This window comes from Rhyacophila brunnea, unplaced genomic scaffold (assembly GCF_057557595.1).
Source record: "Rhyacophila brunnea isolate RB1 unplaced genomic scaffold, BYU_Rbru_1.0 scaffold_21, whole genome shotgun sequence".
Classification (NCBI taxonomy): domain Eukaryota; kingdom Metazoa; phylum Arthropoda; class Insecta; order Trichoptera; family Rhyacophilidae; genus Rhyacophila; species Rhyacophila brunnea.
The window spans coordinates 13,359,115-13,386,322 of record NW_028232871.1 but is presented as its reverse complement, the minus strand read 5'-3'; the positions used below and the strand labels follow the sequence as shown (position 1 = coordinate 13,386,322).

Genomic DNA, 27,208 nt, shown 5'->3' with positions numbered 1-27,208 from the left:
TGATAATTTTGTGTATCAGTGGAATAAAAAAAAACATGTCAAATACAGTTTTTTAGCATTTTTTCTATTCAAAATGACATGGATATAAAGTCAATGATAGACGTAGATAATAAAAAAAAATATACTAAAACTGGAGCGAAATATAATATCTCTTCAAGATATTTAGAAGATAGAGGGTCATTATAGGTTTTTTACTCTCTCAAATACCTCATACCTACCAAACTGATCATTATTTTAACAACTTTAAATATAAATAGATTTTATAAATCAAATAATTCTTAAAAAATATATCGGACTGTATATAACTAACACCATAAAATGATAGCTACATCTATTATTAAGTAACTTCAACTTAAAAAAAAATCAAAATATGATTAAAAATAATTGATTTTCGCCATGTCCTGTACCCTGTAACAGCGTCGCCAATGGATTAATAAATTTTTAAAAACTAACAAACACTATTTACAAATTATCGTCTTAGTTCAATGAAAACAAATACGTGTGACTGATAAAGTTTAGTGTGCACTACTTATGTCGGATCAGCCTACCTCCACCATTCGCCACTGATATATTGCATTATTTGTACAATCCGATGTGAACAACATGTTGTGAATGTGCCAGATGCGGGATTTTAGCCAGCGATCTATGACTTCATAAATCTTAGCCATTAAATAATGACATCTAAATGCGGCTCTGTCAAAAGTTTGTACATGAAAAGCATACTGTATGCGAACAAAGATCGGAATATTTTTAATGTTCTCACAAATCGTACGCGTTAATTTTTTAAATGCTACAGGTTTATGATACCCTGCCCATATATACTGGACATTTATTATATCAGGTATTGACAGATAAAAGTACCTTTATGTAGAAATTGTATAACTTAAAATGATTCTTAGGGCGAATCCTCTACCTACCAGAGGCACCTAGCGGAAAAATACGTAGCATGCAGTTTGGGACATTTTTTTGGTAATTTTAAAATATTTAAAAAAATATTTTTTATTTTTCTCTCCTTGCATTTTCTTCTCACAATAAACTTATATTAGCATAAAGGACAAGACAGCGCGGACGATATAAACGGACACAAACGATCCTAATAATAATTATAACCGACAGGTTGCAATAAATCGTCAGTAAGCACCTGTATTTATAGCCGCAAGCTTGTGTTTATCAGTAGACTCAAGGTACGGAGTATCTGGGTATGGGGTATGTATCCGGATAATTGTGAAGGTCTGTGGGGTAAATCCAGAAGTCAGTGAGACCTTGTTAATAGCGCCCCCTCCTGCTGTCTTAAAATAACAGTAATAAATTATTATGTATCCCCCAACTATTACTTTTCTGACACATCGATTGGGAAACTCTGCATTAGTCATTTCTCATGAATCACTAGTAAAGTTGACTACCGCTGATTTAACTCTACAAAACAGCCTTTTCCTTAAAACACTTTCTGTGTTAGTTCGAGGTGGCAAATAAATTTCGCAATACGACGTCCTTAATAGGTTATTCAATGTGTAATGTTAAATGTTAAACAATTTCGAATGAGTATGAAATTTATTGTAAAATGCAAACGAGCACAATTAAACCCATTCATTGCGCCTGGTGTAATTAACAGCCATTACATAGTACTTAACTAGTAAGTAACATCTTGCACACTACACCATTGATGGCGAACAGTCTCATGATTACGTACCGAAAAAATTAAAAACAGAATATTTACAATAAATTATGCGCGGGCACAGAAAATGGTTGTATTTTTATTGAATTTTCAAAGCATGATCCTGGACATTCCTTAAACGTTGTAGATAATCTATTTTTATAATTTTGAAGCCTTATTATCCTTTATATTTATTTTAAACATTTGATGACTGCATAAAGTATTTTTATAACATAAAATAGTATTCTTTTAAACCTCTCGCCCTAATGTTTTAGAATATAGTCATATTTCAGTACACGCATGTGCAGTGGTGTTAAGATTTTTTACATTTATTAATTTTTAAACGCATTTATAAAACCATTAGTATAATTTATGTCGACATTATTATAGTGAAATATTTGCGATAAAAAAATATATTGATAATCTCTGTGATCCCAAATTTGACAAGAATTGGGCATTTTATTATTAAAAAAATGGGCAAGATTAACACATTTGAAGATAATTCTAAAGATATTAATTATAAGCGATGTCTTTGACTATTCAAGTGTGATAAACATCCTACGAATAATGATTGCTTTATAATAATTATTGATCTAAGAATAAGGTAGTGTTTTTTTGAAATACGCCATTTCTTTTGGCATTCCCAAGTGGTTAAGCTACAACATACGGCCGTAGCCATAAATTTACAAACTATAATTGAAGTAGGGAGTAAAATGATGTTAACGCGCGTGTTTGAACATGTACCGTAGACACATTTACTCCACCTAATCGTCGCTTCAACCGCGGAATACCGCACTTTTCCAGATAAATACGTCATACCCCATACCCCGCACATTGTGTCTATTTAGTGATAAACAGTGTTCGGAAATTTGTACGTATGCAGTTCGCCGTATCACACTTTACCGTAAAATGCTGTATCGAAAATATATGGTCGTATATTAAATACCAATCAAGTTTCCGGTCCCAATCAAGGAAACTTGGTCGGGAGGAAAAAGGTGTTCCAATTAATGCGGAGCACCTCAGTCACATGCGCTTTGCCGATGATATTGTTATACTCTCAGAAGACCCGAAAGACCTCCAAGGTAGAATGCAAGAACTCGCGCATGTCAGTCAAGCGGTTGGCCTAAATATGAATGTCTCAAAGACAAAAGTGATGAGGAACTGTTTTTCGGACCCTGCGATTATCTGTATTAATGGCACCCAGCTCGAGCAAGTCAGCGGCGACGTCTATCTCGGACAGCAGGTGCCCATAGACGGAAGCATGCACGATGAAATTGCTCGAAGAACAAAGCTGGGATGGAGTGCTTTCGGATGTCTGAATAGTATCATCAAGAGTGACCTACCATTATGTCTTAAGCGTAGGGTGTTCAACCAATGTGTGCAACCCGTGATCACGTATGGCTTCGAGACGTGGACCCTCAACACGAGAGATGTTCAAAGGCTAATAGTCGCACAGCGAGGCATGGAAAGGTGTATGTTGGGCATCATGCGAAAGGACCGTAAGAGAAACGAATGGGTTAGGAAGCAGACAGGAGTACGCGATGTAATAGACGTTGCCAAACAGCTGAAATGGAGATGGGAGGGGACATTGCTCGCCGAAAGGACGGCCGCTGGACAAATGCCGTCATCCAGTGGTACCCAAGGGGCACGAAACGGCCACAGGGTCGCCCTAAAAGCCGCTGGATTAACGAACTGATAAAGTTCGGCGGAAAGTCGTGGCAGCTAATGACACAGCACCGAGAGAGTTGGAAGAAGCTTGGGGAGGCCTTCATCCAGCAGTGGATTGACCCCGGCTGATGATGATAATAAAGACCGTCCAACCTCTTTGGATCGTATAGTACTGAGATATATAAATAAAACACCGTTCTTGTCGGTTTACAGGAAGCCAGCGGTAAATAAATTTTGATAATAGCTGATATACTGGATTATTTTTTAGTGGTTGGGCCATTTATATTCCCATTCCATTCCATTTCCCACCCACCTCATAATCCCCAGTGTTATTGTCACTAGAGAATCGACGAGCAATTGCGGATCATGAGAGACCGCATTGCAAAGAGACGGGCAGTTACGACCAACCAGCCGACGCGAGCGGGCTTCTGACAGCTTACAGTGGCTAGTAATTGATTGAAAACTCAAGAAAAAGGAGTAACTCAAAACATATCTGAAAGATATTCGTTCAATCATACATACAAATCATTATCATCCATAAACTGTGAAACAAGTGCGCTAACAGGGTGACCCAAAACAACCAGTGCGTGTGTGTATGACCTGGGACCAGTGCCAGTGCGCGCCAGCCCTCATCTCATCAAAAAGTCAGTGCCACGTCTTCTTGTCCATCACCCCCTTCCCCTATATCCGGAATTCCCACCATCATCACCCACCAATTAATACAGTCCACTGCGAAAAGCTCAACCAGTTAGGTTAGGTTAGGTTACGTTAGGATCTAATAAAATTGAAACACTATTATCTGTACTCCACGAACAACGCGTATTTTTTTCATATCAGTGCTATAGAGATGACCGTACAGTATTCGGTCATCTATTTCCGATAAGAAAGCTCACGGTAAATGTGAAACGTACAAATTATATTTGTAACCGTGATAAACACCTGAATCGCAGGTATACCTATCTAAAGGAGTTATTGCGACCTGTCACATCCACAAGCGGTTATCGAATGCTTGTGTCTTAACGGTCATAATTAATAAGATCGTTAGGGTCCGTTTGTGTCTCGTATGCGCTGTCATATCTTTTAGAGATGTCGCATCGGAATATTAAGGAAAACATTAAATGCTTCAAATGGTTACAACAATTTATGAGTGCCGCGGATCTTGCGTATCGTAGAATGCCGAAAGGAGTGCAGTTGCTAGTGCACCAGCCAAATTACCCGGCTGACGATCCTCAGTCCATGAGGTCCGGACAAAGAATAAGAAGAAGTATTAGTCCATCTACCTAAATAATTAATATTTTTTTCGTTCTTGGGGTGGGTCCGCAGTCGACCCCCCCCTACCCCTTGTGTGCGCTTATGTGGAGGAATCCGTGAGGATAAATGGCATATTTGAGAATACATAACACAAATGATAATGACGCCCATCCGGTCAGCTTTATAACTAACACAGTATCGATTCTCTGTCTAAGATATATTATATAATAATATTGATTTCAATTAGATATTTTTTTTATTCAACGAATAATTCACAAGATTTAAAAATGTAACGTTCGAATTATTGAACATACTTACATAATTTTTAAAACACGTTTGAGAAAATATATTAGAATTTATAACCAATTAGAAAAAATCTTTTTCAATATTGATTTCATATAGGAAATTTGTTTTCCCGTGCCGGCAGAATTTCTGCACGTACCACAAGGCGATACACATGCCATAAGTTTGCCACCGCTGCACTACTCACCGTGATTGCCTTACCAGCCCACCTGATTAATAATGTTTACAACTTTACTTACAAAGCTACATTAATATAATATGCGATGGATGTTGCATGCGTGCACCTTTTTAGATTAGTTTATGTAGGTATGTATTTGCGTTCAAACATCGAAAACGAGCAGTAAGCGAAAAACCAGAAAAACCGTCAGCGATGGATTTATAGCCATTCTATAAAATACCCATACTACCCCTAAAAGACATGGGTCGTATGCATGAGATTCACAAATACTTTATAGGCTATATACTACACATTTGTATGCATGAGTGCAGTTGTAATTCGTTGTTTAGCGACGTCACGATGTGACGTCATAATGTGCCATAGCGTGCAAATAATGGCAAACTTATAAAATTTCATTCCCCGACCATTAATTCAAAATTTTGAAATTGTAAATGTGTCTGAAAGTGTGCGAACGGTGCCATATAAATTTAATAATTATACATGAATAATTATTATGAACTTTAAATAATCTATCAGTTATGTTATCACATTTGTTTTATAATTCTACTGTACGAAAGAATAAAGTATTCCCGATAGACATTTCCATTTAATGGCAATACATACAATAAAATTATATTATGACTAACTTCACCTTGTCAAAACGGAATAAGTAATGACAGAAATGAAAATGGATTTTGTTTAGAATGTAATGTAATGATCTCTGTATAATATTATTATACAGATACACCGGTAGGTACCTATCTTTGCGGTCGTTTAGCAAAGATATTTTATCGTAATCTTACGTAAATCCATGTTAGCTTACTATCTATCTATCTACCATCCTACTATCTAAATTATAGACTATAGATCAAAACTATACGTATTTTGTAAACAGCACGACTAGGAACTGTTTTTAAAGTTCGCAAATGTTTTACAGAGTCTAAAAAACGAACGAAGGCCTCAAGGAAACGTTTGTTGTAATGAATGCATTATTAAAATTACATTTGAAAGTGACAGATAAAGTAGCCATTTTTAATGGCGTGTGACGTCAGATTGCTTACGTCACAAACAGTGCTATACGCTATATGGTGGAAAATCGGTTAAATAGCTGATAAAGAATTTGGGAATCTCATACATACGGCCCTATAAACGATCGCTGTGCAGAAGAGTTATGTAAGTCCCTAACATACGTCCAAAAAGTTATCTGGTCTGAGGTTAAATTCAAAGAAATTTTCTCAATGTACGCTTTGTGAGCAGCGTCAATGGACGAATATCGGAGAAAGCTTCATTCGGGCACTTCGAGCGCTTCCATCGTTTATGACACATGGCTTTCAAGCCAATGGATTTAATAATGCTATGAATGAACCATTTAGGTTATCTGAAGACTACTTAATGGAAAAAGACTTCCGGTTGCCGTCAGAGAGTGCGACACTTCGTACCCTTATGGCAATGGCCCCCACATCTAAAGCGGGCCCCCAGGCCACGATATCTGACGACCCCTTACCTATTGCTAAGGTTAAGGGTACTGCGTTGCTCTACAGCAGCGTTTCCCAAATGAAATTGACCTGTCCGCACACGGCAGCATTTGAAGCACTGATTGCGACCTCCTTTTGTGGTAGCCAAGTATCATGCGACCCCTCACTATATGCGAGTCATTAAACATACTAAAAATAAATATGAAATAAAATTCTAGGTAAAAATGAATTAGCGTTTAAGTGAATACTTCAATCATCATAATATCACATCAAATTACGTAGGTACCTAAGTACATTGTACGATCATATATTTTAAATAATTAATCTTCTTCTTCTTCTTCCACCCTTTCACGTCCCAACATTGGGGCATAGGGCAAGCACAAGTTGGTGCCACTTCCCTCGGTCCATCGCCAACTTCTGCGCCTCCCGCCATGTCAGACCTGCAGCACGTAGGTCGCTTTTGTAGCACCGCTGCAGGGTGAGGGAGGGCCAACCACGGCGACGGAACCCTTGAGGCTGTGCCACAAGGGTACGAAGTGCCGCACTCTTTGGCGGCATCCGGAATACGTGTCCCAGCCACGTGAATTGTCTCTTCGTGATAACTTCAATCACCGAAGGCTGTTGTGTCTGCTCACGAACTCGAGTGTTTGTAACGCGGTCGTACCAATGGACCAATAAGATTCGGCGGAGACATCGATTCTCAAAGCTTAAAAGCCGAGACTCTTGAAGCTTAGTAAGATGCCATGTCTCACCGCCATACAGGAGAACAGGTAGCACTCACGCGTTAAACAAACGACATTTGGTCCTCACAGAATACAGCCTCGACCTCCATGTGACTCCAAGTTGGTTGAACGCAGATCCCGCCACACCCATGCGGATTCCAAGCTCTAATTAAATAATTAATATTAAATTAAAATAAAATATCGCCTTTTTTACGGTTAGAAGAAATTGGTGAGGTAGATTTTTATCTCACTTAGCTGGCCGAGCCGCCACGTCGGGCCGCCAGGCTACAGCCCTATCAGCCCCCCTTGTGAGGGCCATGCTTATGACTCAGTCGCAAAGGTTCCGTCGCCGTGGCCGCCCTTCCATCACCCTACAGCGGTGTTACAAAAGCGTTCTAAGCAGTGCAGGTCTGGCATGGCGGGAGACACGAAAGTTAGTGATAGGGCGAGGGAAGTGGAGCGAACTTGTGCTTACTCTATACCCTAATTCTGGAGCGTGACAGTTTAGACTAATCTACGATTGAGCCAAAGTATAGCTAGCATCCTGAAGCGGGCCCCCAGGCCATGATGTATGGCGGACCCCCTACATATATCTAACGTTAAGGCCAGTGTGATTTTCGAGAGTAGTGTTCCTTAAATGGTTTCCACGGAACCCCAGAGTTAAGGAGATTCTGTGTATTTTCAGTGATAAATAAATCCAGTTGATTTATGTCATATCATATTATGAAGCATTGATCGTGACCTCCTTTTGTAGTAGTCAAGTAACATGCAAGTCAAGTCAGGAAACACATTTAAAATAATTGTAAAATAAAATTCTACATATGAATTATCATTTAATACAGTCATCAAACATCATATCACATCAAATTGCATCGTATAGCTATGTATATTAAAATGTAAATATTTCTTTTTTTTACCTGGTCGACCCGCTACGCCCATCCCCTTCTAAGCCCGGGCCCCCAGGCTAGAGCCCTGTCAGCCGGGTCAGCCCCCTTTTGTGGGGTCCATGATAGCATGATTATTTACTATATTAGGTATATGATGGAGACTTACACGGTTGTTTTTTTATCGTAATAGATTTTTGGGTTTTCACCGTGTGTACTTCCTCCTTCTTTCCTCGACGTTTCGGGCTCGTTGCAGAGGCCATTATCAAGAGATGATATGTTTTATGATGAAGTGTAGTGTAGAGGACATCGAAATCCATAGAAACTCTGAAAATATTAATAGGGATGATGGGTTACGGTTAAAAACGCCATGGTTTCCGGCACTGTCAGCAAAATCCAATATTCGATCCGGTATCTCTAGTCGTAACGATTAACATAATATTACTCTGAGCAACGTTTGCTCTTAGATAATCGGATTCCTTTTGGCATTCTAAGAGCGACGTTTGCATTCCTATACCTACATAAAACAGTTATCATTAGCTCTTGATAATGGCCTCTGCAACGAGCCCGAAACGTCGAGGAAAGAAGGAAGAAGTACACACGGTGAAAACCCAAAAATCTATTACGATATATTATATGATTGTATTTATTTTATACAGGACACAGGTAATAATATAATACCTAAGTACAGACTGCGGATCCAAACATAAATACTTCATAAATAATTCATGTTATCGATCGGATACTACTAGAATTTCAATCAATCGATTAATATTATACCTGAGTATTGGCACGTTGTTTTTACCATACCTATCACTCTTGTAATATGACAAACTTTGATGCTTAGCAGTCAAACACTTTCAAAAGGTTCCAAGAGCAATACTTATTTTACACAATAATGAGTTTAACTTATCTGTACATTTTTCGTACCGTCTCTAAAAGCGCGATGCAGAACCATACTTAGAAGCGTACGTACCTAAGTTAGGCATATATCTTTAAGAGGCCAATATCGGAAACTTATAAAGTCACATACAGTATCCATACATAACAATATGTCATTTAGCAAATGGGAAAATCGCAATGGTTCCGAACAATTAAAATATGGTCAAGACACATCTAACCAAGTCGAGTTAAATCAGCAGTTCTGGATGGCGTTTATTGCCAAGTTAATCCAGATGGTCATGGCCCCCACATCTTAAAACGGGCCCCCCGGCCAGGATCCTTGGCGGGCCCCCCTACCTATCGCTAAGTTTAATGGCATGTGTGACGCACGACAGAAGCGTTTTCAAAATTGTGTTAGAGGTAAAAGTAAGGGCCTTTGGTTTATTTTTAGGGATTTTATGTAGTTTTAATACATCTACTTGTATTATCTAGTTGTTAAGTATCAACACGTCAAAACAATCAAATTGCATCTAACACCTCATTTCAAATCGGTTTTATTGCTATTCTGGCTAAACTTTAGCAGTTTGAAGTTATGTACTTAACACTATATTATTGTCCCTCTCAGAAACCTGATGGGAATCAGTGCAACACACAATAAGTTTTGAGTAGGTAGTATTTTTCTCCTTTCACTGACATATTTTGTTTAGTGATACTTTAAGAGGAGATAGCATGTACCACAGAACAGATAATAAATAGAATACCGATGGGCTATATTCAATACGCCGCATCTTGATGCAGGGTTTTGAATGTGTGAGTGTCCTACAAAAATGAAGCACGTATTATGCACGTGCAATAGTGTGTGTAATACACCAACAAATGAGCGTAAATGCATAAACCGAGAGCAGTTTTCAGTATTCGACGTAAAACGTATTCTTGACACGTGTGTAAGTTTAACCCGGGTTCTTCCTTACTCGAGTCGATTAGCTGCTATCGCCTTACCCGTTATGTTTTTCAGTTCCCATTATTTCTGAGTTCCCTGGTATGGACTCAATGTCTTATGGAAAATAGTTAAAGAACAAGTCTCGAAAGAACCTCGCGGATTCGTGAAATTCGTATGTAAAAAATCTTGGTTGCGAATTGCGATGGGTTAGTGTTCTATTTAATCCCATTCTCGAAAACATTATTGACAACCGTTTCGGGCTAAAAAAAAACCCGTTCACGGAACCACGCCACTGTTCTGAGTGAAAAGGGAAAGAAGATTTTAAGATATACACCCTCTCATTCTATGGTGACTATTTATTTATTTTACTTAATTCCACTTGGTCTAGTACTTAAGGTACCTACTGGGTTTTCATCCCGGGGCTCCGGGTTCGATCCGGTGAGTTCACAATTCATTTATGTGATTTTCTCAAAGCCTGGGTGTGTTTGTGATTGTTTTATATCAACTACTATACTAGTTTCAATGAACCTCATCTCCTGTATTTTTATAGTGTTAAAAAGAATAATATATTTTTGTGTTTAATTTGAATCTAAAATGACAGAAAATAAGAATATTATTATCACAGTTATGTGTAGCATCGTCAATGTAAGTGCATAATATCTGCAATCATCGGTAAAGTAGTGTTGGAACTGTTTTATTTATGAGGGCGGCAACATTGAATAAATTTATTAATGGCTGATGCAATGTTTTACGTTTCCCACATATGTAATATTGGTTGAGTTTGTTTATTTATGATTATTATGTGTATATTATAATATTGCAAGACGAGTTATTACACCTAATGACGTATTACCTGCAATTTACAACGAATTTTGAGTGTGAAAAAATGTGTACTTATATTTTTTTATTCGCAGTGTTCAATAATAATTATGTATTTAATTATAATAATTACGAGAATGATGATGCTGCAGTATGATGTATTTTTGTAAATAATAAAAGTAATTGTTTCTCTTTGCACAAACGCATGGAATGTTTAACTGTATTACATAATAATATAATTATGTAAGTATTTGTATTTAAAATTTTAAAACCAGTGATAGCGCACGACTTGGTTTTTAGTGTAATACTGAAATAAAGAATATAAAGTTATTTTTTTTAAAACCAATGAGATAGACTGCAGTTAGCATGCTCACCTCACTACTCTACCTCTGCTATCTGACCGCTAGACCTAATCGTGCTATTTTGAACAAGTATTATAATATTAACTTAGGGGCCTTCCGATACGACGATTATTCGGTAGCAATAATTAATAAGTAGTGTAAAACTGTGGTTCAGTAGTTTTTGAGTTATAATGGAACATACAGACAAAAAAATTAAAAAATCTATACTCTGAACCTAGCAGTGGCGAAGGGTGGATGTCGGCTGTTCCTACAGATCGTTAAGAAACGACATAAATAGTGCACATTAAACTTTGTCTGTCAAACGTATTTGTTTTCATTTAACTAAGACTTCAATGTGTCGACACCTTTTGTTAGTTTTTTTTTTAAATTTAGTTAAACCCTGCCTAATCCAAGCCATAGTAGATAATAGTTAAAATATTCATTTATCTATAAAATATCTAAAAAAACCCATTAACCCATACATCATTATAGATAGAAGAATATTTTTAACGATTATATTTTGGTTTAGGTTTAATGAATAATAAAAAAAAAGTAAATACCACCATCTGTAATAATATGTAATTCTTAATTCAACGAAAACAAATTAGTATGACTGAAAAAGTGTATTTTTTATTACACTAATTTTGTCATATCGCCCATAGCATACCTAAAATATTGTGGTTTGGTTTGGGCAGGGTTTAATTGAATTTTAAAAACTAACCAGCACCATCTGAAAATTGTAAAGACAGAGTTTAGTGTGCCCTATTTATGTCGAATCTTAACAGCATACTTCCACCCTTCGCCACTGGTACCTAGGTATCATTTAAATGCTGATCAAAAGGCAAAAATGTTTCGAAATCATAATTTTATTCATTGTTATTATTAGTTAATATCCATACAATACGGTAACAGCATATCGAGTGATATGCATATATGCATAAACGACATTACAATTCAACAGATTGACGGAAATATAATATATAAAGAAGTAGGTTTATCAAAAAAGAAACTCGATTTTCAAAATAATATAATATCTATGAAGATGTCAATCTCTATAAGAATATACTGATTCAAATTAAAGATATTTCGAGAGTGGATAAATCGCTACGAAAGTGTTAAAAATGAGCGTTTGCATAAGAAATGAGTGAGTTATCCAAGTGATTTATTACAACGTTTTTATTACCTGGTATTCTTGTTTGTCCATTAGTTGTTTGTCCAGTACAAATCTTGCAATCGATTTTTAACTAACTTCCCGACTAGCTAGACATTTGAAACTTTTAGAAAATATATCAGAACATGACAACAATGCATTCTTTTAATACTTTTAGCCATCTTTAAGCAGAATTGAATTAATTTTCAGTTAATTCTGTTTTGTATGGAAAGTTATTTCAGAAAAATCCGTAAAAAGTAAAATACTATTATTGGTTGCTAAGGGGGTGGTCCGAGCCTATTATTAATATATAGTGCGTTACTATGGAAATCTGAATGAAATGTCAAAATGACATTTCAGTATTCTATATTTGTTTGTTTGTTTGTTTTTTATTTACTTCTTATCAAGTACAAGTTTGAGCATATTGAGCATAATAATTCAACAGATAATTTAAAAACGTTGTATATAAAAAGTTCTTTTTATCTTGTAATTATTTATATGCGTTGCTAATATTAATTATATTAGCAACGCGTGCGTGCTACCGGTGAATGAGACATGATTTTGATAACCATGCACAACTCCATAGAATTATTAAACTCATTATTTCGTTGTACTTAGTCACTTAAGTATTTTAACGTATTAAATTGATTAAGACGAGATATACCTAAGCTAGCCGGCAACACTGAGTTGCGTCCCGTTTAATTGAGTCTTTACAGCGATTAGGAATACAGAAATAGTATAATTTGATATTTTTTTTTACGGCGTATTGAAAACCTGTGTTATTAAAAATCTATACAAATAGAGATACGACAATTTCAATAAGTTATATTTTTCCTAAAAGGTCAAACTTAGTTATATTTAGTAACTGTTCCGTTTTTTCATGTTCTGTTTTGTCACCGTTCAGTTTCTTCATGTCCTGTTTATTCATGTCACCCTATTTATCATAGTGTGCTGCCTGTCTTAGGAGTATTATATATATTTAAAAAAAAAATATAAGTCGACTCACTCACTCATTAATATTCAAGGGAGTTCAATATTTTTCTTCTAATTACAAAAAACAGTGCTCTAATAAAAATTACTAAAGACTCATTTATTTCGTTTATGTTTTAGGTAGGTATTTTGCTTAGGTACATGTAAATTGTACCTACGTAAAACATTTCACTGTGGCACAGTTCGCTGTGAGCTTTCTTATCGGAAAGAAATAACCATAATAATAATATTATATACTTACGGTCTCCAATTTTATTAGATTCAATATGAACATTAATTCAATTTTCATATCTGATTGTGGCAAAATTCATGAATTCAAGAATGAAAACCTAACCTAACCTAATCCAACCTAATCTAACCCAACTCAACCTAACCTAACAAATAATTAGTATATCAGCTATTTCCAAAATTTGTTTGCTACTGGCTTCCTGTAAGCCGACAAGAACCATGTTTTATTTAGACATGAATTTTATGTAAGTAGTATACGACCCATTGGACGGTCTTTAATATACGGCCATAGATATATTTCCTATAGAACATTTCACGGTGAAGTGGGATACGGCGAACTGCATACGTACAAGTTTCCGGACACGAGGTATTTTAAAATTATACATCTAAATCCAGTAGGTAAATACACATTTAAAATATGTATTCATTAATCAAATACGTGAGGCTAATCACTGCTGTAATCACAAATCTGAATAAAATATAACTTGATTAAATAAAATGCGTCTAATTTGGTCTTACGAAGTATTATAGGAATGCGTTTTGGAAATTCTTCGACGCTTTTGGGCAAAACTAAATTATTGGACGTGTCTTTAGCGCCCACCTTTGTCGGCACTGCGCACAGCATAATTTATTTGACTAAATTTTTCGCCACATACGCAATTTAAAAACATACATATTTAAGTGGGAGTCAAGTAATATATAAATTAATAAAAAATAGTAATACTTAATTAATTCATACTACAGTTAAAAATGGGAAACGTGGTGAAAATAGTAATTTTTAATAATTAATGGGTGACTATCTTGACTACTCAGAAATGTAGCTATCACGAAAACTCTACACTCATATCAGCCTTGCTGTGATACCTCTGTATCTCTATATCCTCATGAAGATGTCACTTAAAATCATAAGCAACAATGATCCCAATATGAGAACTGAGGGACACCAGAAATACAGTAGCGAAGAGTGGAGTTAGGCTGTTGTGATCCGCCATAAATAGTGCACAAGACTACATTTTCCAGATGATGTTGATTTGTTTTTAAAAATCAATAAAACCCTGCATAAACCAAACCATAATAGTTTTGGTATATTTTGGACGATACGATAAAATTGTGCACACTTTTTCATTCATACTTATTAGTTTTTGATTAATTAAGAATACATATTACACAGATTGTTGGTTTATTTCTTTAAATTCATGAAGGCCTGTCTAAACCAAACAGCTAAAACAGATAAAAAAATATTACGATGTCTATAAAATATCCAAAGTTATGTTTGATTTAATTGCATAATTTTAGTTATTTTATAGATAGACGAGTATTTTTTGACTTTTATCTATTATGGCTTGGTTTTCGCAGGGTTTAATTGAATTTGAAAAATTAACCAACACCATCTGTAAATTGTAGTCTTATTTCAATGAAAACAAATATGTATGACTGACATAGTTTAGTATGCACATTATGGCGGATCTTAAAAGCCTACCTCCACCCTTCGCCACTGAAAAATGACTACCCCTGGCCTGGTCAGAATCCATCAATCAATTATTAGTAATTACCCAAAAGATTGACTTAACTCAAGCCAATCGACGGACGCTGGGATAATTTTTTCTCAATTTAATTAAGTGGTTTTTTATTCCTTACAGGTGAGTCGTGAAATTCAACTCCTGCACGCTTCTCTGCTATCCTGACACTAGCAACACCAAATACTGTTGCTACGGCACCTTTGTAAGTAATTTTTAAACATGTTTTCCCTATATATATTGTATAGATACATAGACATATACAGTAGAACTTGGTTATTACGAGGAAGATGGGACCGACTGAATTTGCTCGTTAAAAGCATTACTTGTTATATCGTAAAAAAACATTTTTCGCGCCACGTTCTATTTAAGCGTAGAACATAAAAAATCTGAAAACCATCGTAAAAAATCCCCTAAACATGCATGGCATTCATAAACTACAAAAGAAGTTGTTTATTGTAATGAAGTGCTGAGCCGCCGGCGCTGGTAGGTACCTACTGACTTCACAACGTTTGGATTTTTTACATGGAATTTTAACCATATGCGTGGATACTTTTTCAATGTTATCGGCGACCAATGTTAACACCAATTAGGAACTTAGACAATTAACTGGTGTCATAAACGTAATCCGATCCCGGCGGCATCGGTCTAGTTAACCGCCCGGTCGAGGTTTATTGCTTAGAGTCACGAGAAGTAGCTCATTATAAAAGTGAATAAATGTATGGAGAAAATCATACACTAAAATGTCAACGAAAGTTTCCTCATTACATCCGAGATCTCGCTATTTCCGTGATCGTAATAACCAAGTTGGACTGTATATGATATAACATTTAAATACCTATATATCTTCGTGAAAAATAATTCGAATTATGTAGATGCAGCCCTCTGTGGTTTGTATCAACACCAATAACGAATCCTTTTACTCTTCACGGTTTATATTATGAAAATTTCTAGAATATATTTGGTTCTTACATTCTTTCATTTTCATTTATGAGAAAGTCTTCTTTGCCATCTTAGAATGCAATCCTTATTCTTTGTGAATAATTGATGATACTCACATAGCAAACCATAAAAAATTAGACTCTTCAATATTAAAATATCTGTACACACAACACGTCAAAAAGAAAATAATTCTGACAGCTAATTTATTAAAACAAAAGAAGTTATAACCGAATCCAAAATAAATGCATGCAAATTGTCATCAAAATTCAAAATTGGAATTGCCAGGAAAGATAATTTGAACAAACAAACTTTGATTTTTTTTGTATTGTGTTGTATATGTCAGAGCCAAGTAGGAAAATGAAAGATAGATTATATTATAAAGCTTTGGAAACAATTGCCCTTAGATTATTTTTTCGAAAATAATCATAAAAATCCGAAAAGGAATATCGAATAATAAACTAATTAATTACTTTTTTATCCAACGAATAATTCACAAGATTTAAGAATGTAATATTCTAATTATTGAACATACATAATTTTTCAAAACACTGAAAATTCTATTGATTTTAATTTTCGAAAATTTCGAAATTTCGCCGGCAACCATGTAAAACGTTGCCTGTTTATTAATATTTATTTTCGTAATCAACCCACTATTTGTTGGTTTGATATCGATTTGGGCCTCTCCAGATTCACAGAGACATCTCCAAATGGAGGACCATTTGGAAATGTAACAATTGTCAATTGTTTTCGCCTATAATAAGTTCATTTGACGTGTCAGAATTCAAATTTAGAATTTGTAGAAATAATCGAAAAAATGTGACTTCTTCTTTCTATCATTAGTAACTATTAATACTCAATAAAAATTAAATTGCAATAACGTTTCTTTTAATAAAGACATTATTTACGTTGTTTGCTATTTTATCTTTGATCACTTCTAAGTGAAACATAATATATTTATAGTCAAATACTATATTATAGTCAATTATGACCTTTTTACGACACAATTAGGTACAATAAGTAAGTACCTGCTACTTTTTCCATTTTTTACATGATACAAATAATATTTTTTTTATTTCCCCACCAGATAATTTGTTAAATAATAAATTTAACATGTTGCAATTTATTCATTAAGTATACGAATTTTAAAATAAAATAGCATTTTGCTCCTAAGCAAAACATAATATGGACACACCCCTTCAGAGTGGTAATTACGAGTATCTTAAAAGACTTATTATGAGAAATAGTTTTTACAGTTTTTCAATCTAATGGGATCTTCCCCCATTGAATAAATAAAACGTATTATAACGCAATAATCTAATTGTATGAAAAATAAGACTGTCCTGCAGTGGCGATGGGTGGAGGTAGGGTAGATCAACCATAGATAATACAGAATAAACTTTGTTAGTTATACGTATTTGTTTACATTGAACTAAGACTACAATTTACAGATGGTGTTGGTTAGTTTTTAAAATTCAATTAAACCCTGGGAAACCAAGCCATAATATGCATCTGTCTATAAAATATTTTAAATTATGCCATTAAATCATACATCATTTTGGATATTTAATTATAAAAAAATAATTATAAAAAAACTAACCAACAACATGTGTAATATGTTCTCTTGGTTCAACGAAAACAAATAAGTATGAATGAAAAAGTGCAATATATGAACATATTAGGTATATTCTATTAAAATGTCAGTGGTAGCAATCGGCGATTGCCTGCTGTTCTGCTAGGCCTATCAGTCTGAAGTGGTGTCAGACGATATTGTGAAGGTCAGACTCCAGAATAGACTACGCATATGACCCCAAATTTATATTGGCAGTGACGACTTGCAAATCGTAAAACTGACAAATCAAGGAAATGTCAAACTGTCTGAGGTGAATGAAAATCCATCCCGAAGGGAAAACTATGGCGCCGTCTATGCATACTTTACAATTATATTCATATCCAACACCGCCAAGCCGTCTGCAAGACCTAGCGAGACAGACTGGCGACCGCCAGCTGGCTCTGCTAGTAAATATAGAATACTTAAATGTCATTTTGACATTTCATATTGATTTCCATAGTAACGCACGTATATATTAATAATTTAGTTGCTAGGACCCACTTAGCAACCAATAATGGTGAGTAGTAAATATTACTTTTAACGAATTTTTTTCCGAAACATACAAAACGGAATTAACTGAAAATGAATTCAATTCTGCTTAAAGATGGCCAAAAGTATTTAAAAAATGCATTCCCGTCGTGTTCTGATGTATTCTACAAGTTTCAAATGTCTAGCTAGTCGGAAAGTTAGTTAAAAATCTTGGACAAACAAGAAAAAATCTGTACGGGACAAACAAGAATACGAGCATAATAACGAATTCAGTTATTAAATTTATTAAATTCGATTTTTATTACACAAATAATAACAGGTATCAAAACATTTGTTCAACTAATTACTATACATTGATGGATACACTCTTCAGCAGGTAAATATTTTGTAAAACATGATCGTATTATAAAATGAGTATGTACAGGTGTTATTTCATTTCGCATTGACGTAATATCAACTTTTAATTACGGGAATTATGTAGTTATACATCGAAACGAATGTAAGTTATGTTACCAATATGCGTTATAAATGGGTTTAATTTACGTGATATACTTACTGGCGGCATTTTAAAGAGTTATTTGCATAACTACATAAACAATCAATTTAATTTATTTTAAATTAGGCAATTAAAAATATTTTTCAATAAAATTGGGTTAACAGAGTGGAAAGAACGTGGTGCCTACGTCAGTGGAGAATAATGATGATCCGACATAAATTAATAGTGCACAAATTTTGTCAGTCATAAGTATTTTTTTCATTGAACTAAGACTACAAATTTTATTGTAGATAGTGTTGGTTAGTTTTTAAAATTCAATTAAGACCTGCGTAAATCAAGCCATAATAATCTAATATATAAAAATCAATATTTTGTTTGTTTGTTTGTTCGTATTTTATGCGCTGCCATACCGTTCATCCGATTGCGATAAAACTTTGTCAACTTATTGCTTGCACTTGCGCGAAGAGTATAGGCTATATCTTATATATAAAAATGAATGTCTGTCTGTCTGTCCCGTATGCGTTCCTATACCATTCATCCGATTGCGATGAAATTTTGATAAGTGGTTGTATGCACACCCGTGAAGGTTTCTGAATTAGAAAAATCATCATCTTTTTCTTCTTCTTTATTCCATTTTCTTTTATTCATATGGTTCCTATACCATTCATCCGATTGCAACGAAACTTTCGTCAGTTATTGTACGCACACCCGCAAAGGTTTCTGAATTACTACAACCATCTTCTTCTTTTTCTATTCGTATGCGTTCCTATACCATTCATCCGATTGCAATGAAACTTTGGTGAGTTGTCGTGCGCATACCCATGAATATTTCTGAATTAGAAAATCATCATCTTCTTCTATTCGTATGCGTTCCTATACCATTCATCCGATTGCGATGAAACTTTTGTCAGCTGTTGTGCGCACACCTGCGAAGGTTTCTAAATTAGTATTATATAAAATACAAAGTTTGTTGTTTGTTCCACAATTTTTTTTAACTACATATTAATAACAGTAATAACGTTTGTATATTTTGGATTCGATTTTAATTTAGTGGTCTTTTGTTTGACCTTTACTCCTATTAGAATTATTTTCATATTGCCATATTTTATTACACAGATATTTTAATATTAATAAAATAATTAACATGTAAGATAGATATAACCACGAAGCGACCCTGTGCAAAGCCGAGTACTTCAGCTAGTATATAACGAATTATGCTATTATTAGGGCAGATGATCTGGCAAAGGAAGCTTTAGGAAAGGATACGATAGTTATTTCTAAACAATTAAAAAAAATAGTAAAATAAAAATATTGCTGCCGAAACCAGGGATCGAACCAGGGACCTTTAGATCTTCAGTCTAACGCTCTCCCAACTGAGCTATTTCGGCTATATCAACAAGTCAGAAAACATAATGTAATCAATTTGTATAACAATATTCTCATAAAATAATCATGAGGTAATTATTATTTTCATTGAATGAATATTTTCAGACATTATGTATAAATAAAACTGATTAATTAGAATATATGCATACCTACTACATTTAATTTTTAATCACAATTTTATTATTATTTTTAGAGTCTTTGTAAACATACGTTCCTACATATTATTTTATACATCCCCACAAGGCGGGGTTGATAGGGCTCTAGCCTAGGGGCGCGGCTTGGCGAGTCGACCAGTTAAGTGAGATTAACACATATCACCAATTCATTCTAATAGTAAAAAAAGTCGCCTGCGGCGTTACTTCACTTCAGGGCTATTAAATATTTTAAATATGTGGCTGTGTGTTGCAATTTAATGTGATATGTTGAATACCGCGTAGAATTTGGGAAACACTATTGTAGAGAGCATCACACTACCCTTAACCTTAGTGATATATAGGTGAGCCCGCCAAAGATCCTGGCCTGGGTGGCCCGCTTCAGGATGTGGTGGCCATGATTTTATATAATATATATCATATTATTTTTGATTAAAATTAAAAAAAACACTAATATTATTATTATATTGATGCAGTGTGCTAATAAAAATTCACTCAGCTACAAAGACGACGCATTAACGACGATTTACATAAATTCTATTCTAGTGACAGGCGTGTACATGGGGGGAGAGGTTTTGGGGTGCGAATTCCCCCCTAGGAACGAAATAAATACATATTGTCAATATAATAGAATATTAATTCTTCTTCTCCTTCGTCAGGGTATCCTGATTGAGGATCGTGACCTGGAAGATTTGGCTGTCGAACAGTCTTCTCAACAGAAAGGCAAACGTACAAATTACAGCTATTGATGTTTTTAGACCATTGATATACTACTAGATGAGCAGTTCCCATACAAGTGTCATTTTAAAAATGTACCACAAAAGATATTACGAATATCGTCTTATAATATTTCCTTGTAGGTATAATGAGTTAAGACCGATAACATGGATTCCCGAATTTCACCCGTATTGCCCTGGCTGTAAAACTAAATTTGCGTTCTTGGAATAGTGAACCTAAGGGTGGCTGCAACGCAAAGCAGACAGAGCAAGTCGTCATGCGCTGACTATTAGTTAGAGTAAGATGCAAGCTAGTTGGGCTTACTCAGTAAGTTTTAACAAAGGCCGAGTCACTGAAAATCGGGCGTCATTTTAAGAAGCATATGATTCATCCAGTAATATATCAATGTTTTAGACTAATCAACATATTCACACCATACACGGATTTTATACATTATTAAAAGATGCGTTGAACCCATAGAGGTATTAAATAAAAAGAGGGGCAAAGAATCGGCTTTCTCATACAACTAAATGAAGCAGGCCAACAATAGCTGACAACTTACGAGAAAAAATGCAGGGCATCACGGAGGATTTACTTTGGTCATTATAACGTACGCATATAATATAATTTTAACGTGGAAATTTTGCCGCAAATTGATTACTGCCTCCTGCCTCACCATACTCTTTCGCCATACTTGTCTGCTTCACCATACTTTCATATAACTTGCCATCCCTAGGTTGAACCCAACACTCTAAATGGAAAATTTTACGAACTGGAGCACTCGTTAATTTTCTGAAAATATTAAGGCGGATACATCAGTGAAACGGCAAATAATTTTCAACTATAGGCGCGACGAAATTTTGGACTCGCTGCCATTCGGAGAGAGAACGTCGAGGTGGGAACACGTCACGTTCGTGATGGCGATGGGGGTATTAATTCTTAAATCGTGTAAATATGACTAAAAACGTTAACAGAATATTAAATGGACGCATGTTTGAATTATATGTCACATTATATTTCGTTTGGCGTTTGCACCCGCGACCCGTAATCCGCGCATCGCCTAGCCACGATCTTTTTAGACCGTGCCTCAACTGAGGTATAGCCTTAACATGTTATCTAATTTTATGCGTGTTTTATAAAAAAATAAGTGTGTTTGATTTTTTGTTATATGACCATTCTAGTTCAAACGGTAAAATTATTTTTTCCACGAGACGGACCGACAATGTTGCCGATTTTACGACCCGGAACGGCGCTCCGGTCCATTTCGAGCCCTGGTTAAACCATTATAATACAATTACCATGAGTATAATACAATATTAATTAAATAATTATTATGTATTATTAATTATTTTTATCATGTTTGTTTGTATTTAATACTTCAGATAAGTATATAATAAATATTATACACAATTATCTGGTGTTCACGCTTCATAAGTGCTCAGCCGTAGTGGTTTGGCGGGCGCGGCGCGGCGTCGTCTTGCGAAACTCAAACGTATAACCAAAATGTTAATACAATCAATTTAAAAGACATATTATCATAATTAAAAATGTAATTAGATTACTAATAATTCAATGTATTGCTATAAAGTCGACGCAATTTTAATCATTATATAGTATCAATATAAATAATTACAAGATAAAAAGAACTTTCTATATACAACGTTTTTTAATTTTCTGTTGAATTATTATGCTCAATATGCTCAAACTTATACTTAAAATATGAAGTAAATAAAAAACAAACAAATATATAATACTGAAATGTCATTTTGACATTTCATTTTAATTTCCATAGTAACGGACGTATATATTAATAATTTAGTTGCATGGAACACCCCCTTAGCAACCAATAATAGTATTTTACTTTTTACGGATTTTTCTGAAATAACTTTCCATACAAAACAGAATTACTGAAAATGAATTCAATTCAATGGCTATAAGTATTAAAAGAATGCATTGGCATCGTGTTCTGATATATTCTAAAAGTTGTCTAGCTGGTCGGGAAGTTAGTTAAAAATCGATTGCAAGATTTGTACTTCTACAAATAACCACCGGACAAACAAGAATACGAGCTAATAAAAACGTTATAAAAATAATAAACTAACCTAACGACTTTTGTTTAAAACGAATCCTCATGAATGGTTGTAAATAAAACATTGTTGATTAGTAACGCGTTTTAATCAGTTTACTTTAAATAAAACACAATATAATATAGTACTTTTATTCTACTTGATTAAATATTAATCACTATTCCTTTCATCCTCTTCAGATGAACATCGTCAACTGGTTCGCGGAATACTGGGTTACGCTGCCTCAGTGTTGCCACATTTCCAAAGTGGAATTATAGTACCGAGCCTCCAAAATTATAATATTTCAGTAAAAAATATTCTTCTTATTGTGCCATACCCTAGCGGAGGTCGGCCACCATCAAGGAGATCTTATCTTTGTCGTCTGCTACTCAGAACAGTTCAGTGGAGCCGCACTCGTACCAATCAAGGAGCCAATTAAGCCACGAAATGCGGCGCCGTCCACTGCTATGCTTACCATTGATCTTTCCTTGAATGACAAGTTTGGGAACGCTGTATTTTTGTCCTCTCATAATGTGGCCGAGGTACTGTAGTTTCCTGGTTTTGATACTACGTAGAACTTTTCAGTCCTTCCCCATTCGATTGAGAATTTCAACATTTGTCACCCGGTCAGTCCAAGGAATTTTGAGGATGCGTCTATTCAGCCACATCTCAAAAGCTTCAATTCTCCGTGACATTTCTTGGTTTAGCGTCCATACTTCCATACCATAGAAAAATATAGTACGCGTTGAATGACCATTACTTTTCTTAAAAATTACGCGTAAACTAATTAATGTCACCTTTTTTTTAGACAAAAATTCAAGCGTAAAGTAATTATTAACGTCTCGTTTTTTTAGAGAAAAGTTCAATAATATGTAAGGTGATTAGCGTTTCGTTTTTTTAGAAAAAAATTCAGATGTAAGGTACCAAATTTTCACCGCGGAGCATTTAATTACTATTTAATTAGAACATTTAAATAACATGCCAATTATATCGAATGGCCAACTAATGAGGACACAACAGGTGTGCCGTCAGCGCTGAAAGGATTAAAATTAATTTAGACAAAATTTCAAAAAGGTAAGTAATTTATTTCTCCGGAGCACCTTTAGGGCTATTTATTATCGTTTGCCTACTTTTTTCCGAATTTTGAAAATTATAGTATTTTGGGCGCACTATACCTGTTTTATATCGTACATGTTACGCAGCCGAAAATTATAGTACGCATACTATAATTATAGCACGGTTGGCAACACTGCGCTGCCTGGGGTGCGCCAAATATCCTGCCCTAGGGATCCACTTCAGGTTGTGCCCATGGCCGTACCAGTGTATCTTTATGTGCTTTAGGTAGATGCCACGTATCTCATAAAGTACCTGCGTATCTACATAATAATTAAATAAATAATAAAAAAAAAAATACTTTGTATTACTATAAATAATTTAACATAATAGCTAGATTGTGAATTAATTAAACTTTATCTCATGTTTACCGATATTTTTTTTATAACCATCCAATATATTTTTTATACATTATTCCTGAGGTAATTCAAACACACTTTGTTTTTATAATTAGCTTTTGATTATGATGTTAATTATATTAAGAATCTTGTTTCTTATCATAGAATATTCAAAACAATCTACCTGTAGAAAAAACGTAAATAAATACCTGTGTAGGTATTAGATTTTGCTACTTGGTTCATCGAAAAACTTGTTTTGTTTTGATTTTAGAACACCGTATCCGGAGAATTGGGCACGCGGTCAAAAACTGTCCGCGAGAAAATTTTCTGGATATCAGTTTGGCGCGAGGTCTGATGAAAGGTTTAGAAATATAATATGATATGAGAAGTAAGTATATAAAATTTGCGACATTATTTATTTATTTATTTAAGAAAACAAAACATTGTGGCCATAACAAATCAAAATTCAGGACGTTCACAACATGATATTTACATTATAACAAAAATATTACTCTCACAAGAGAGAAGAATAAGTAATAAAAATAATAATAAAAACATTAACAATTTTATACGATACAATAAAGTTTCAAAAACAAAATGCCAATTAGGTACCTACATCTATAAAAATGTCTATGTCTTTAGGGAGCGCAATTACTAGAGGGGTTTAGTGTTGTTAATGAGTTATTATGAAATATTAATATCCAAGTTTATTAATTTTAATGTAATTAATTATTGTTATTGACATAATATTATTGGATGGATAATTGAATGTATTGGTAGATTATTTGTGTCACCCTTTGATTTTTTTTTTGATAAATGCACGTTATATAAAGATTATTTAGTTGAAAATGTCCTGAGGAGGATGAAACCGGTCCAGATACAATTAATAAAAATGGTTGGTGAATGGGAATGGCTGGAGCAACATTCAACTCGATGCGAAATGTCTGGGACTCACGATTGTACTCGGTCGAAACCAAATGCCGCCTATTCGACGCTTGCATTCTGACAGTGCTGCTTTACAGTATCGAATCATGGCACCTTACGAAGGCTCAGACCAACCGTATACTGAGCTTCGAAAACAGATGTTTGCGACGAATACTGGGTGAGGGGCGAGGAGATAATAGAACGCACCAAGCAGCCTCTCATCACGCTGAAAGTGAAGAGGCGACGTTGGACCTGGCTCGGCCACGTGCTGCGGATGCCAGAAGAGAACCTCAACCTGGCTTGCCTGTTCGTCAAACCGACCGGATTCCGGCGTCCTGGAAAGCCGCTAAATACTATCTATATAGTGTATACAGCGGAGCTATGGGATGCTGGTTTGACTTAGAACGAAGCAAGAAGACTGGCGAGCGACAGGGATTCTTGGAGGCGCCGCGTGGTGTCCATATGCTCCAATTAAGGGGCGGATATGGCCAAAGAAAGATGAAAGAAGTCCTACAGCATTTATGTACCACACGTCACTACTATTATTTTGTTATATTTTTAATACAATTACTGCAGCGTCACCTTTTCGTCTGTATTTTTCCAGACAGCACGTGCGAATACGTTTTTTTTACGTTTTGATTGCAATCTTTTACAACTTTTACCAGAGTCAACAATAAGCAACTCTCGCTTGAATTTATCTCGTGCGTCACAAGGTGGCTTGATCTTTTCATGACCCGTCTTCTAAATTTGAATATCCTTTATGTAGCGAGGGTATCATATTCAAACAAGTTTCATCTAAAAATAAAACTTTGTCCGACAACAATTTTATTTGAGGTGGCGACATGGCGGATGTTTATCCCTAGTTCGCTTCTGCATTTTATATTTTTCTATTCTATATTTATTTCCTAGATTACGTATTATATGAATAACCATGTCCAACTAAATTGCTTGTGATGTACATATATATGGGTGGTTCACAATAAATTATGGATCAAGTCCATCAAAATGGATCCTGAGATGTTTGGACCAAAGTTAAAACTCCTTTTGTAAAATTCAGAAATGTTTTCACTGTATGTACTTACCATCGTGGCCTCCACATCCTAAAGCTGCCCCCTAGGTTAGGATGTTTGCCGCCCCCCCCCGTACCTATCGCTAAGTGTACGTCCTGAGTGGCAGCGTTCGGCGCAGCGTTCGGCGCAGCGTTGAGCGTTTTGCGCAACTCAAACGTATAACCGTGTGTGACAATGTTCGTAGACAATGTCTTTTTTTGGTTATACATTTATACGGTTATACGTTTGAGTTGCGCAAAACACTCAACGCTGCGCCGAACGCTGGCACTGAGGCCTCACACTAAGGGTAAAGGCAGTGTGACGCGCTGCAGTCGCGTTTTCCAAATGGTGTACGTACGCGGTAAAATTAAGGTGTATTTTTAGCGATTTTTTGTATCCACTTGAATTATGGAGTTGTCGAGTATCGGCACACAGTTTAAAACAGTATCGTATAACCAAATATTTTTATTCATTAATAGTATTGAAGTAAAATAGCGCCGCAAGAATTTTTTTTTTACTATTAAAGCAGATTTGTGATCCGTGTTTTTGTCGTTTGACTCATCACGCCGGGTCCTTCCTGAGCCCGGGCCCCCAGGCTAGAGCCCTGTCAGTCCCCCCTTGTGTGGGCCATGCTTACCATATTTTGATAGTACATGGATCAATTTAAATAAATAGTCGAAACATAAAGTATATTCAAACGATATTAATATTAGCAAATTAATGTTAGCAAATACCTCTTTCTACTGCTGTCAAAATTACATGATTCACACTCAATCTGATGTCTTATCAATACTAGTATTGTCATGTCAGACTGTGATATTAACACACAATATAGAAATCTGTTTTATCTAGTCACTGAAACAAAAAAAAAATGAATTTTATGACCCATATATTATAGACTGCTTAATTTGCAAACCGGCTAACTCCATTTATGCAAATTGTTCAG

At 35.1% G+C, this 27,208-nt stretch overlaps 1 protein-coding gene and 1 non-coding gene across 2 annotated transcripts in view; one reads left to right on the top strand and one right to left on the bottom strand.

The window, feature by feature from the left end:
- IP3K2 (Inositol 1,4,5-triphosphate kinase 2) overlaps nt 1-27,208 on the top strand; it is a 426,861-nt gene that overhangs the window by 123,115 nt on the left and 276,538 nt on the right. The gene's annotated exons all lie outside the window — the stretch shown is intronic.
- TRNAF-GAA (transfer RNA phenylalanine (anticodon GAA)) lies at nt 19,833-19,905 on the bottom strand. Its single transcript has one exon. It is a non-coding gene; the product is annotated as a tRNA-Phe (tRNA).